Source organism: Maylandia zebra, linkage group LG12 (assembly GCF_041146795.1).
Source record: "Maylandia zebra isolate NMK-2024a linkage group LG12, Mzebra_GT3a, whole genome shotgun sequence".
NCBI lineage: Eukaryota > Metazoa > Chordata > Actinopteri > Cichliformes > Cichlidae > Maylandia > Maylandia zebra.
In genome coordinates this window covers 17,265,496-17,278,745 of record NC_135178.1, presented here as the reverse complement: position 1 = coordinate 17,278,745, position 13,250 = coordinate 17,265,496, and the positions used below count along the sequence as shown (strand labels likewise).

General features: G+C 43.2%; 1 protein-coding gene across 4 annotated transcripts in view; it reads right to left on the bottom strand.

The window, feature by feature from the left end:
• The window catches only part of kiaa0825 (KIAA0825 ortholog), a 132,700-nt gene that overhangs the window by 33,205 nt on the left and 86,245 nt on the right, over positions 1 to 13,250 (bottom strand). The window lies entirely within an intron of this gene.

Below are 13,250 nucleotides of genomic sequence, written 5' to 3'. Positions count from 1 at the left end.
CATTCTTATCATGACTTGCTCATAAAACAAGCACTGAAATACAAACTTTGTACTAAAAGCAAAGAACACATGCGCATTACCTAATTCATGTCTCACATCAGTCAGTGATACACAACTGAGTTACTTGAACCGTATTTACTGTATGATGTGTAAGTGACTGTGTTTTAAATAAGATAGAAATGACTGTACACATCTGTTATCAACTGCATGCTCTAATACACAATCATCACACAGTGTGTATGTGTGGGAGAGCAAGTTTTAGATGACCTCAGCCATCGAATAAACTCAACATAGCCATTACGAATCAGCCTTTATTGAAGTGCAGGCTGAAAATCACTCACCATTGCCTCTCCTTGCACGTACTACGAGCAATCAAATCAAAATGCGTCCTAATTTGACAGTTGCTATGAGAGTGACCTCAACATAATGTGAATAACTACCCTTTATTACGAAGAAGAATTGAGACTAATTCTACATAGCTTGTCACATCTGACGCTGGGCCTTAAGGTTTGGGGGGAAGGGTTAGCACCATATGCTCAGTTTATGACAGCTACATAACAGCAGTGTGACAACACAGAAGTGTATACTCCTCTAGGGATTGTGAGGGGCAGTGTGTGTGTGCGTGTGTGCGTGTGCGTGCGAGAATCACAGATGTTGCAGTCTGAGGTCTGGTGCAGATGGCTCTGGGCACATTTGCCAGTGATATCCCTCACACATTGCTACCTGGGCTCTGCTTAGAGGATATGAAATGACATGCTGTGCACACGCACACACACACACACACACACACACACACACACACACACACACACACACACACACACACACACACACACACACACACACACACACAGATATATGGCTAATAAATTGATTACGACTTTCTAATTGACCCGATAAGAATAACAACAAGGAAGCAAAGTTTCTCTTACTGATAAATACCTGCTGTCAGCTAGCATGTGCTCGACGTCTCAGCAGCTGGCAGATATAAGCGATCTAACTCAACTATTAGGGAAAACAAGAACAAGTTAAATCAGACTAATGCTTGAGAAGCAGAAGCAGTCATGTCTGCCAACGTGGGAAAGCAGAAAAAAGCTGTGTTAGTTGTGTGAGTTTCAGTAAACATGATGCAGAAATGATTGCTATGTGCAAATACTGCAACATTTCCAAGGAAAATATGACTAATTCGTTTGTTGTTTTGAACAACCATGTCAAAAAATATTCCAAGAGCATGATGGAGAAAAAGCTCATTTCACAAAACCACATCCGTAGCCGGTGGATAACCAGCATGCCGTTACGTAATATTTGCAAACATGAATCCATAGGCTAAAATTGTGAACATTTTGTAAGAATTTTTGTTTGAAAATGCAAAAGCAGAAGTGGGAGCAATTTTTACACCATTTGATTTCAGATTTCCTAAAGCAACAAGGGATAAGAAAATTATTTAAAATGCTACTTTGGTCCCACCTTTCCAGTAAATGGTTGCAGTATCACTGCCAGAACAAAACCACTGGTCTCAAAGTTTGGTACCACTGACATGGGATAAGGTAGAGATGGGAGCAGGGGGTGTTTTGAAGTGCTCTTACTATTGAATGTAAACAAATTTACTTGGGTCCAAATTCATGATTTTCATATTTAATGTGCAGTTAAAATATGTAAACATTTGTAGATTTTCTAAAATTAATTTGCTGGACAAGTGAATTAAAATATGTGTCATGATATTGATTTTAGGTGACATTGCTCAGCAGTCTAAGACATTTAGCAAAACGCCAACCAACCACCAGGGGAACTCACACATAACACCACAAACACACAAAATAAAACACACAGCACACAAACGTCATACTTTTTCCACTTCTTCATAAAACACATCTTTAAACTTGACCTAAAAGCATTTCCCAAACTTCTGCAATTCAGGAGGTGTGTGCTATAAAAAGGTCAGATTTAATTGTTTCCTTTCTGTTTCAAACCACACTGAGACAAAAAGATGCTTCACTCGGCCTGAGCTTGAAACCTTTTTCAAGCCCCCCTAAAAAAAAAGCAAATTTCTACCTGGCATGTCTTTGATCTGCAAAGCTGCTAAAAAAAAAAAAGCTGCTAATTCCGACTTTCCCTACACAGATAATATTCACTGGAATTGTATGCATTTCATTTTATGATAAATTTGATGCAAAAATACATGAACACCAGCAAACGTGCATCGCACAGGTTAGGGGAAGAGCCTCAAAGTCATGAAGCCAATTCACAACCGTAAAGAGTCTGAAAAGAGAGCCTCTTTGTAGCATCACATTCAAACAATGTACACTGACACAGAAGAACACTGGGTAAAGGTGTCCTCTGGGGGATAGAAAAGCCTCAGGGGGTTTGTCTTAGTGCAGAGTGCCACCTTGTTGTCAAGACTGCAATGACACATTTCTTTCAAAGCCATTCCTGACAGATACGCACAGTAAGGAAATGTCATTTCACAATACATTGTAACATCAGTACAGCACATCCATAGATAATTTCTACAACCTCTATTGGAATAAAAAGGCAGGATGTGGATTGGACACGTTATGACAGGTGTATAGTAGTTTAGACATGAATTACTTTTACATCATTTGTGACATCTGTGGCTTTCATGACTTAGGATCCTGTTCTGACGAATCAGGCTAATATTTTAAAGAATGCATACATAAAAACGCATGCATTGGCTGTTGTACACCTCATTACCCATGCTTTAGCCATTACGTTTTATATGTTGTTTATTTCTTTAAGCTCGAAATGGCTTGACTTTTTCAGAAAATGTTGAATGCAGTTGTCAGTGTCAACGCCAGATAATTTTTGATCTGACCTAAGACTTCTGGTTGTGCTTGTCGATTTTTAAACACAATGACCGACAAAATAAATGAGATGTAAGTACCACGAAATGAGGATCTTTGATTCTAATAACAATATGGTAATTATGTAAAAGACAGAATTTTGAAACAGCTAGCTATAACTTCAGTTTACATTCCAAGAGTTAATTAAGAAAATGATATGGTCACACGGAGTCATCAGAATCAGAATCAGAATCAGAATACTTTATTGATCCCTGGGGGAAATTATTTTTTGTTACAGTGCTCCATTTTAAACCAACATTAAGACAAGACAGACAATACGCTAACTAAGAATAGTACAATATATACATATATATACATACATACATACATAAGTCACTCATAAATAAATAGTTGGAAAAGAAACATGTGTAGTTGTAGCAGTAACCAGTGTGTTAAGTGGATGCGTTGTACAGGGAGATGGCCACAGGCAGGAATGATTTCCTGTGTCGTTCAGTGGTGCTTTTCGGTAATCTCAGTCTCTCACTGAACGTGCTCCTGTGACTGACCAACATGTCATGGAGTGGGTGGGAGGTGTTATCCAACATTGTCTTTATCTTGGACAGCATCCGCCTCTCCGACACCACCTTGAGGGAGTCCAGCTCCATCCCCACAACATTGCTGGCCTTACGGATCAGTTTATTGAGTCTGTTGGCATCTGCGACCCTCAGCCTGCTCCCCCAGCATGCAACAGCATAGAGGATCGCACTGGCCACAACAGACTCATAGAAAATCCTCAGCATTTTCTGGCAGATGTTGAAGGACCTCAGTCGCCTCAAAAAATAGAGACGACTCTGGCCCTTCCTGTAAAGTGCTGTGGTGTTTTTAGCCCAGTCCAGTTTATTGTCAATGTGTACTCCAAGGTATTTATAGTCCTCCACAATGTCAACACTGACCCCCTGGATTGAAACAGGGGTCAAGTGTTTCCTGGTCTTCCTGAAGTCCACGATCAGTTCCTTGGTCTTTGCCACGTTGAGCTGCAGATGATTCTGCTCACACCACGTGACAAAGGAGTCGACCACAGCCCGGTACTCTGTCTCATCATCCCTGCTGATGCATCCAACCACCGCAGAGTCATCAGAAAACTTCTGAAGATGGCAGGTCTCTGTGCAGTGGCTGAAGTCTGTGGTCTAAAGGATTGCTGCACAAATGAAACAGGAGTGCATACGTGTGCACATGTGCATTGCAAAACCTTCTTCCTGCAACAAGGAACAAGTGAGAATGTAGTGTAACTGCGCGCTGGGCCGACAACGTCTTTGCTAATGTGTGAGAAACCAGAATACAGGCAACAGTTCCTGCCTCAGTCACTTTTTTTACTGGATGAAGAAGTTAATTAAATGAGCAAATGGAGGATGAAAAGACAGACAAATGGAGGAGAAGTCAGGAAGGACTGAGGGGTGATTGTTAACAGGACATCTGACACAAGCTTGTTTCTCTCTGGGAGAAGGCAGGAGGAAGGAGGAGATAGCAGGCATAAGTACTTGACCTTCCACTTGTCTGACTGCACAAACCCAAATGCACAGGAACAAAAGTCTAACAAACATGTGCACATGCACTACAGAACAACCGCATACATATGCAAACATGCACTGTTTTTGTGGAAACAGGTTCCTAGAGAGCTGAGGGAAAGCGTGTTAGTGCAAACAACATGGCTGGCAGGGTGCTGACACATTAGAGACGGAGACCAGAAGATGACATCACTGTCCCGCTTGTGGGCTGTAATTGTGGCAGAACCTTTCTTGTATACATGCACACACACACAAACTTGTGCATGCAGTTGAAAATATATATAGGCAAGAATGCATGCCTCCGTACACACAAACTCTACACACTGTTATATGCACACAGGCATGAGTGCGTGCTCACACACACAGCCTCACAGTGTCTCTGGGAGTATGCAGCGAGCGCCTGAGCCTGCTGCATATGTGGCCCCATGCATAAACAATGTGCCCTGAGAGACAGTGGAGTGATACTATGGCCCTTAGCACAACTCCCATGAGCCTCTCTGCCCCCTCCATAACCACCACAAGCCTCTCTCTATCACTCTCTCTCTTTCACTTTCACTTACACACTCTCCTCCACACACACACACACACACACACACACACACACACACGAACAGTAAGAATATATGAGAATATAATGAGAAGGAGCGAGGGACACATGCATAAAAATGTAGCATGCATACACACACAGACACACACATTCATGTTCACTGACAAACAAGCGCAAAGATAGGTGGGTACTGAGTGCACACAAACATATAAATAAACACACACAGGCACAAACAACATTCAGGAACATAAGAGAAGCAGCTGTGTGGGGTCCCTTGGTGAGATTCCCTCTCGATATCAGAGGATACCTGCTGTACATGTACTCAAAGATTACACCGGTGTGATTGTACAGCAAGTGCTGACTTATATCATTGAGACAAAACTGAGATGCACCCAGCACAAGTAAGTAAATGCCCTTCACCAATTAATTAAATTGTTTTTTTTTATTAATTTGCAGTCTGACGTAACAGCATAATAAAGATGTTTAGGACCACATCACATTGGCCACACTTGTTTCACTTGTGCTTTTGTAAACATCTGGTCCCAGGTGTGCACTTTGTGGTATAAAAAAATCAGTTTTGTGCAGAGGAGGACATGAAAATTACATTTCCATCAGTTTCTTTGGAATAAATAGGAAATGGACGTTAGAATTAACAGCACGGCTGTAAGACAGACAAAAAATTACCGACCAAAAATAACTGCACTGGGAAGTAAAACTAGCGCTTTGTGGGTTAAAAATAATCGCACAAGGACACACTCGCATAAAAAAGCAGATGCAAAAACTACAAAATACTGTCATCTGAGCACACGTGTGAGAATTGTGGAATCAGTATTTTGGCTGTAAGTCAACACGTTCAAGAATGAGGGCAACTGAGGTGAGGACGATATATTCAGAGGTAAATTAAAAATGGAAATGTAAGAAGCAGGTGAACAGAGGCAGAAAAAAAAGGGAGCACAGGAGAAAGAAAGACTGAGTGAGCTGGCGAAGCAAAGAGGAATGTACTCAGTATTACGAGGGAGATAATTGAGATATCCAACTACTGACAAAATGTGCTATTTCACTGGTGCTGGGGAAAACACAGAAGAAGGGCGGGGAGGAGGGGATAGTGGGGTGTGTGTGGGGAAGAAGAGATAGAAGTGAGGGATGGTGAAAGAAGAGAAAAGAAGAGAGAGGGAAGTCTAGAGGGAGGTGACAGTGGTGTATGTGGCTGTGCTGTCTGTCTGACCTGATTGCAAATAAGCAAGGAGCTCCGCCGTGCCCCAGAAGCACTTCCTCATGCACACAACTCGTCTTTCTCACGAACACACACACCCTTTCCCTTTAATAAGACTGCTTAATGGTGGTTGTACAAACACACACACATACACTCACACACCAAAACAGTAAAACATGTGCATGTGTGTCTGCGTGTCCACACGTGTGCCAACATATTTATGGTTGGTGTGTGTGTGTGTGTGTGCGCACATCCATGGATACATGTAACTGGCAAGGAAGGGGACAAAGAGGAGGAGTGTGAAAAGTGGAGAGGGTTGCTGTAGTGAGACAGCAAGGAAGGGGGGAGAGTGAGGGAGCAGAGGAGGGAGGGGCGATGGTGGGTTTCCGAGATGCATTTGCAATTTAAAACACGATTTGGTATAATGAAAATGTAAAGCAGTGGTTTTATTTTATTCAGTGTGGCAGGTTCAGATTCCCAGAGAAGCTCCACTTGAGCAATCAGTCCATTAATAATTGAATTTTGTTCGGGAGTCGTGCGCGTTTGTGTACGAGAGTATATGAGTGTGAGCACAGGCGCGTGACACATGTATACACAGGTGCGTGTCATGACAGTGTTAATGTGCGTGCTGCAAACCTCTCTTCTCTTTCCAGCTGCTGACCCTAATATGAAGCAGCCAATTAGATATCTTTATTTAATTGCTGGGCGACTCGTCCTTGCTACACACCGCCACACTCTGCCAAAGACTAGCGCTGTAGCACTGGGGCAAGGCCAAGGACACACACACACACACACACACACACACACACAAACACACAAACACACATGCGCACACAAACACACAGACACGCATATGCTCATGAGCACACTCTTTGTAGATACATATGTACACTACTGCAAAAATTCCCTGATATTTCCCAGAGGAAAATGTCTTCCAGTAAATGAACTATTTTAACTTAATAAGAAGCAACATTCTCCTGCTTTGATATCAGTGGCCAAAGTGAAAACATGTACAGTGTAACAAACTGTGCGATACAAAGATGAAGAGATTTGCAGGGAAATGCCAGCCCTGTCTTGTCCTTCATCCCTCTCTCCTCGTTTGCTGCCTCTTTCCTCTCTTTAGGGCCTAACGTCTTGCCATCTCTCCTCTCCTCTCTGGCCAAAATCAGGTCTCTCTCTTCTCTCTCCCTTCCTAGTCTCCCTCACTCCCTGTCTCCCTCTCTCTCGCCCTCTCTCCCACTCCCTGGCTGTCAGAGAATATCAGATCGGTAGTTAGATCCATTGCTGAGGCCAAGCTGGCCTCTTCGCTCTCAGCACTCTACCACAACACATCATTACAGCTGACAGCAGGACTTCACAATGCACCGAATATGCACACACACACATGAAAGTGTTGATACACACACACGCACGCACACACACACACACACACACACACACACACACACACACACACACACACACACACACACACACACACACACACACACACACACACGCCTGGTTACGTTTATGTGCGTGTTCTTCTTCGCCCTGTTGGTCTCACACAAACACAAACCTACTGTTACAAAGTGTGACTTCTCCACACGTTTGATCACAGTCGCGCTGTAAAGACTGTACAACTTTTCTGCATGATGCATTCACTAACACAGCTGTTTTTTTATTGAGTTTTTTATTTTTTATATAGATTGCTTAGAAAGGTTTCATAAAACTGCGATTTAAAATGAAGTGTGGAGAAGTGGGAGGTGGGGGATGCCACTTCCAAAACCAACAGCAGCAATATTACCAGTGCTGGTGGGAGGAGTTAGCCTCTGTATAATACTTCCAAGGAGAGGAATAGTCCCCTCTTATAAGCCGTAAGGGGCAACTAGTATGTGTGTATGCCTGTGTGGGTGGATGTGTTTCTTTAAAGCCAGGCTAGGAACTTTAAAGCTTCAGCTAAAGTGAACTATATGTGCACACACACACACACACACACACCCCTGTGAATACACACAACCATCTACTAAAACAACAAATCAAACACATTGCCCACTTTGATCGGCTACCTGAAAACAAGTCAGCTGGGGGGGGTTGAAAGGTGGGCCTGGAGTGCTAGGGTGGGGGGTGGATATGGGCAGAGAACTACAGGACAGATTCAAGATATGGTAGCCCCCCCACTTCCCGCCACAAAAAAATAAATAAAATTGCCCACTTCCCTCCCCTCTGGTAAGATGACAAGAGGAGAGTAGAGGGAAAAACAAAACACACTAATCTTCTGGCTTCACAGGAAGCCACAAAGCATCATTTACACAGCGGAGTTAACAGGAGAGCACCAGGCTTCCTGATTTGCAGCGAGCAGCCTTGTTCTAGATAGAGATATTCAGACTGTCAGTATAAACTGCTTCTGTTTTCGTTTTGCATTTATTTCAATGCCAGACTCAGGGCATAAATTTTTCATCACCTGCTAAGCTATGAATAAAAGATTAAAAAAGGAACTGAGAGGGGAGTGGAGGGAAGGGAGGGACAGAGCAAGAGCAAAAGAAAGAGAAGGGGAGAGAGAGAGGGGGGGAGAGAGAGAGAAGGAGAAGAGGAAGACGAGGAGAGGTACAAAAAGTCTAACAGATGTGGCGCATGTGGGTGCAACGTGCAAGCGCTGTGTGCATAGTGAGAAGGTCTCCCTCTCCCTTTTCTCCTTGCCCCTACCTGCCCAGCTCCCCACCCCTCGTGCACCACAATCCCAATATACTTCTAGGAGGAAAGCAGTGGCTATGGTGCAGGGTAAAGATGCTATAATGAGCGGGAGGCAGAGGAGCATCTCACCTTGGCTTTTTATAGGATTACCTGAGAGGTGAACTCTCTGCTATGAGAGGATTCATCAGTACATCCTCTCGCTCTTGCTCTCACTCTCTCTCTCTCGGTCTGTCTCCCTCTTTCACTATCTCTCTCTGCCCTCAGCGATCTTTGACAGGCAGGGCGAGAGTGAGATGTCGAAGAGCTGCTGGAAAATTCTCTGCAATACAGAGCTGACAGGTTCAGGTGTGGGTTAAAGTAGGGAGAAAAAGAGAGGGATGGAGGAAAGGATGGGAAAATGCACAGATAGGGAAGGAGTGCACCTGAGTTCCTTGGTCTGTAATTCCTGCTCTCTTCCTGTTGAGCTGAGTTTATGAACCTCTGCCTTCTCTCTCATATGGCACATGACTGTTAAATCTGTATATACCTCACACCATTAGCTCCAGCAGGCTCTAACCACGGCAGTATGCCACCTTTATCATAAGGATGTCACTTGCATACTAAATGAGAATCCTGAGTTTAAGTTACAGATAATAAAAAAAAGATATTAAAAAACATGAAGAGAATGGATTTCTAGGCATTAAAACTCCACATATTCAGATTTATTTTCTGTTTCAGTAACAGGAAGTAGTTCACATTGGAGTAGATCAGCAAATTAACGTATGCTTTTTCTTTAAAAATAAAAACACGGGGAGTGACCCGTCACTTGTTAAGCAGAATCGCTGCCCGCAAAATATCTTTGTACTGCGTGTTTTAACGCTGATTCTGAAAGACGTGCAAAAAGTGCAAACAAAGATGCTTATACCATTTAACCTAATCAAATAGGGTGTAGTCTAAGGATACAGGTACAAGGATTCAATGCTGCAAAAACAGAGAATCTACTTTCTGTCAAGCAATGATTTTGTGTGTATATGTGTGCATATGTCTGTACTTCATATAGTTGTAGATGCTCAGGTCTGCATGGAATAAGGGTGATCCACACTCAAGACACCTGATCAAAATAACCACTTACATAGATGAGCAGTCACAGCACACCCACACTCATACATATATACATAAATAAGCATAAAGATGCAGCCGTATGACCTTGTCTCAACATTAATGCCGGACACCGCTGAAATATATGCACTACACGAGGAGACAGAAGAAGAACAGCCACAAGCGTGTAGGCTTAAATACACATGCATGTGTGTTTATGAATTCATATGAAAGCACACACACACACACACACACACACACGCTCACCAATACATCTCAAAAGACAGGCAGGGCTCTCAAAGAGTGCAGCCCTCCACAAAGCTCCGTCTCTAAATTTTAACGACAGTGATCCGGAGCCGCACAAAATTTTAATGGTTTCTTTCTTCGCCCGTGCTACACCTTTCCATCAAGTTTCATGCAGTTCCTCAGTTTCTACATAATCTCACTGACAGAAAGACAAACAGACAAATGGCAGTAGGAAAAGCACACCGTATCCTTCCACCTTAGTGGAGGAAGTATATAGAAAGCCAGAAGGTTGTACATATGTTGGTACAGGCTGAAATTCATCTCTGTTAGAGTACAGGTAATATATCCCACCAGGACCGGCGTTCCTTTTAGCAATTTAAAATAATTATTATGAGACCTGACGCTAGACTTCAGCCCTAGCCTTCTGCATTAAAATGAGGCTGTGTGCAGGTGTACTCGCCTGCATTTTAGTGTTACTTGATGGGAACAGAACAAACTGCCCTCCAAATCCTCCTGATCCTCAGTTGTTGTTATGCTTAACACCATTCAAAACTCTGATATTTCCACTACAATGGCCTTAAAAACTGGAAATACTAGCTTGACAGCAGAAACACTGCAGTTTTACAAAAATTACAGTGATGTCTCGTGGAGTGGTGACATCAACCGTCAAAACAATAAATTTAAGCCGAAGTACAATATCACATATTTGTCTCACTGTTTTATATGTACGTGTGCTCATCATGATAATGACACTGCAAATCAGTGGGCATTCATCCAAAATTCACAGGCTCGTCACAACTTATGAGTTTCTTTGACAGGTAGATCACCTTTAAATGGGGTGTGGAAGGTGAATAAAACGTACAACAAAAATAAAAAAAAATATGTATATATATATCAAGGAGTGGGTGAATACAAGAAAAATGCGCTATCAATTCTGCATAGTGATTGACAATGCCCTGTTGATGATAATGTTAACCTAGTGTGTGACAGAGCTGCTGATTAAACATGACTTTTTCAGAATTCCATCAGCACAATATATTGGTTAAGAAGTTTTATTTTCCCAAGTTTAAAAAAAAATATATATATATTTTGAAACTGACTGTGTGAAAGTTGGATTAAAACTTACAGAGGGGTTCTGCTCTGTAATTTGCCCCTCACACCTCCTACTCTTCCCCCCCATGCCATCTTCTCAAATAATCACATTTCCATCTCACCTCTGTTTCTTTGAATCCCTATATCATTCTCCTTCTTACTCCTTTTTCCTCAGCTCCTTGGCACCTACTGTCACCCTCTATCTCCTCTATCTGAATATGATCATTTTCATACTCCTTTACCGTGATTGCCCTTCCCTTCCTGCTCCAACATTTTCTCCTCACAGTCGGGAAGAAGGGTGAAGGCCATGCCAGGAAAAGTTGGCATCAACCTGTCACCCTATCATCCCTACTTCCTCCTTCTGCTAGCCCGCTTAATCAAATAACCCCCCCTCACGTATGCACACAGAATCCCATTTCTCAATCAGCTTCCCTCTCTACGCTCGCGTTCTGACCCCTCGTCTTCTCTGTTGCTTAACCTTGTTCCATTTGCTCTCTGCCAACTTTCCAGACTCTGTTGTCTGTGTCTGAATGTTTGACAATGTGAACTACAACACTCAAGGCAACAACGACCGGGGTTGCCGTTTCAACGTAATTAAATTTCCCTCCTAATTTCTGCTTCCTTCCTGTGTGCCCGCTTGCCCACGCTCCAAATGTCAACAGGATTTGGGCACATGGAGTGGCATCTGGTGCCACATCACCCAACGCACATGGATACAAAAAACCTCACAGCACGCCGAGTTAACCTGGAGCATCGCCAAGCCAGCAGCTACTTGCTAGCTAAGTGCCACAGCGCCAGTCAAGTGCCCGTTCGGCTTTGTGCCCACCCGCATCACTGCATCACTCACACACATACACACACTGGCACTTTCAACCCCCAGTGGCACTAGGAGAAGACAAGGAGACAGAAGGGCTTTGCCTTGCTGAGCCGCTTCCTGCCCCCACACATACTGTACAGCTCCCTACCTAACCCCAGAGCCATGCTGCATCTCCATACCCTCAGTAGCTGTCTGGTAGTGTGAGTTTCCCCTGCTCTCCCTCTTCTTCTCATACACACACCACAAAGTGTAACCTTCTACATGTCATATGCATACGGTCATACAGATACACACTCATACAAACTACCACTCCCACAACTAACTTAAAATACATACACATCGCAGTGGATTCACCCCCACACTTGCACACACTAACGCACACCCACACAGAGCTCTTCTTTGATACGTCTGAATCATCTCAGATGGTACCATTAGAGGCTGGGGGCCGGCCTTCCAAGCACAGTGTTCCTCTGAGCTATTACTGGCTTCCCAAGGTTCATGTGGATAGGGCTTTTTCACCAGAAAACATTTAATAACGTGTGAGCATGTTCACACAGACACACACATACAGTATTAGTGCTCATACTGTCCATTTAGTTTTGTTAGACACAAAAAGGAGTTGTGCTGCTTAAATACAAGGACACCAAAGATAGAGATCATACCTGTGTGAAAGGAAAGGAGAGGAGAAAAAGAGGGATAGAAACAGAGATGGGGAGGGGTGAAACAGGTAACCATCAATGCCAACCTTGAGTACAGCCTTCTCCATTGAGGTAAAGTTGCAGTGAAATGAATGCATGTGTTACAGCCCCGTGGATGATACGGGGGTAAGCACAAGAAGAAAACATTTTAATTAGCTGATCAATAATTTTCAGGTTCTTGTAAAACACCACTGCATCAGATTTACATTCAGAGATTCGGGAAAGTCTTTTTTTTTTTCTTTACCTACCAGGCTTTCCTCAGCCTGTCTCTATGCAGATTAGAGTTGACTGTCAATTACAGTCTTTCTCCAAACGCATATGACAGTGTGAAGCAGCCCCAAATAAAACACATCAGGCTTTTCAAATAGGCTGGTTCAAGACCACTGAGCAGCCAACAGTGACAGCCAGCTAGCCAGCCAGCCAACTCCATATACATCCATAGCTGTGAAAAGAGCTTAAGGAAGCAAGAAAGCTAGCCATGCAGCCTGAGCCCAACATATGTTCTATTCCAATCCATGTCA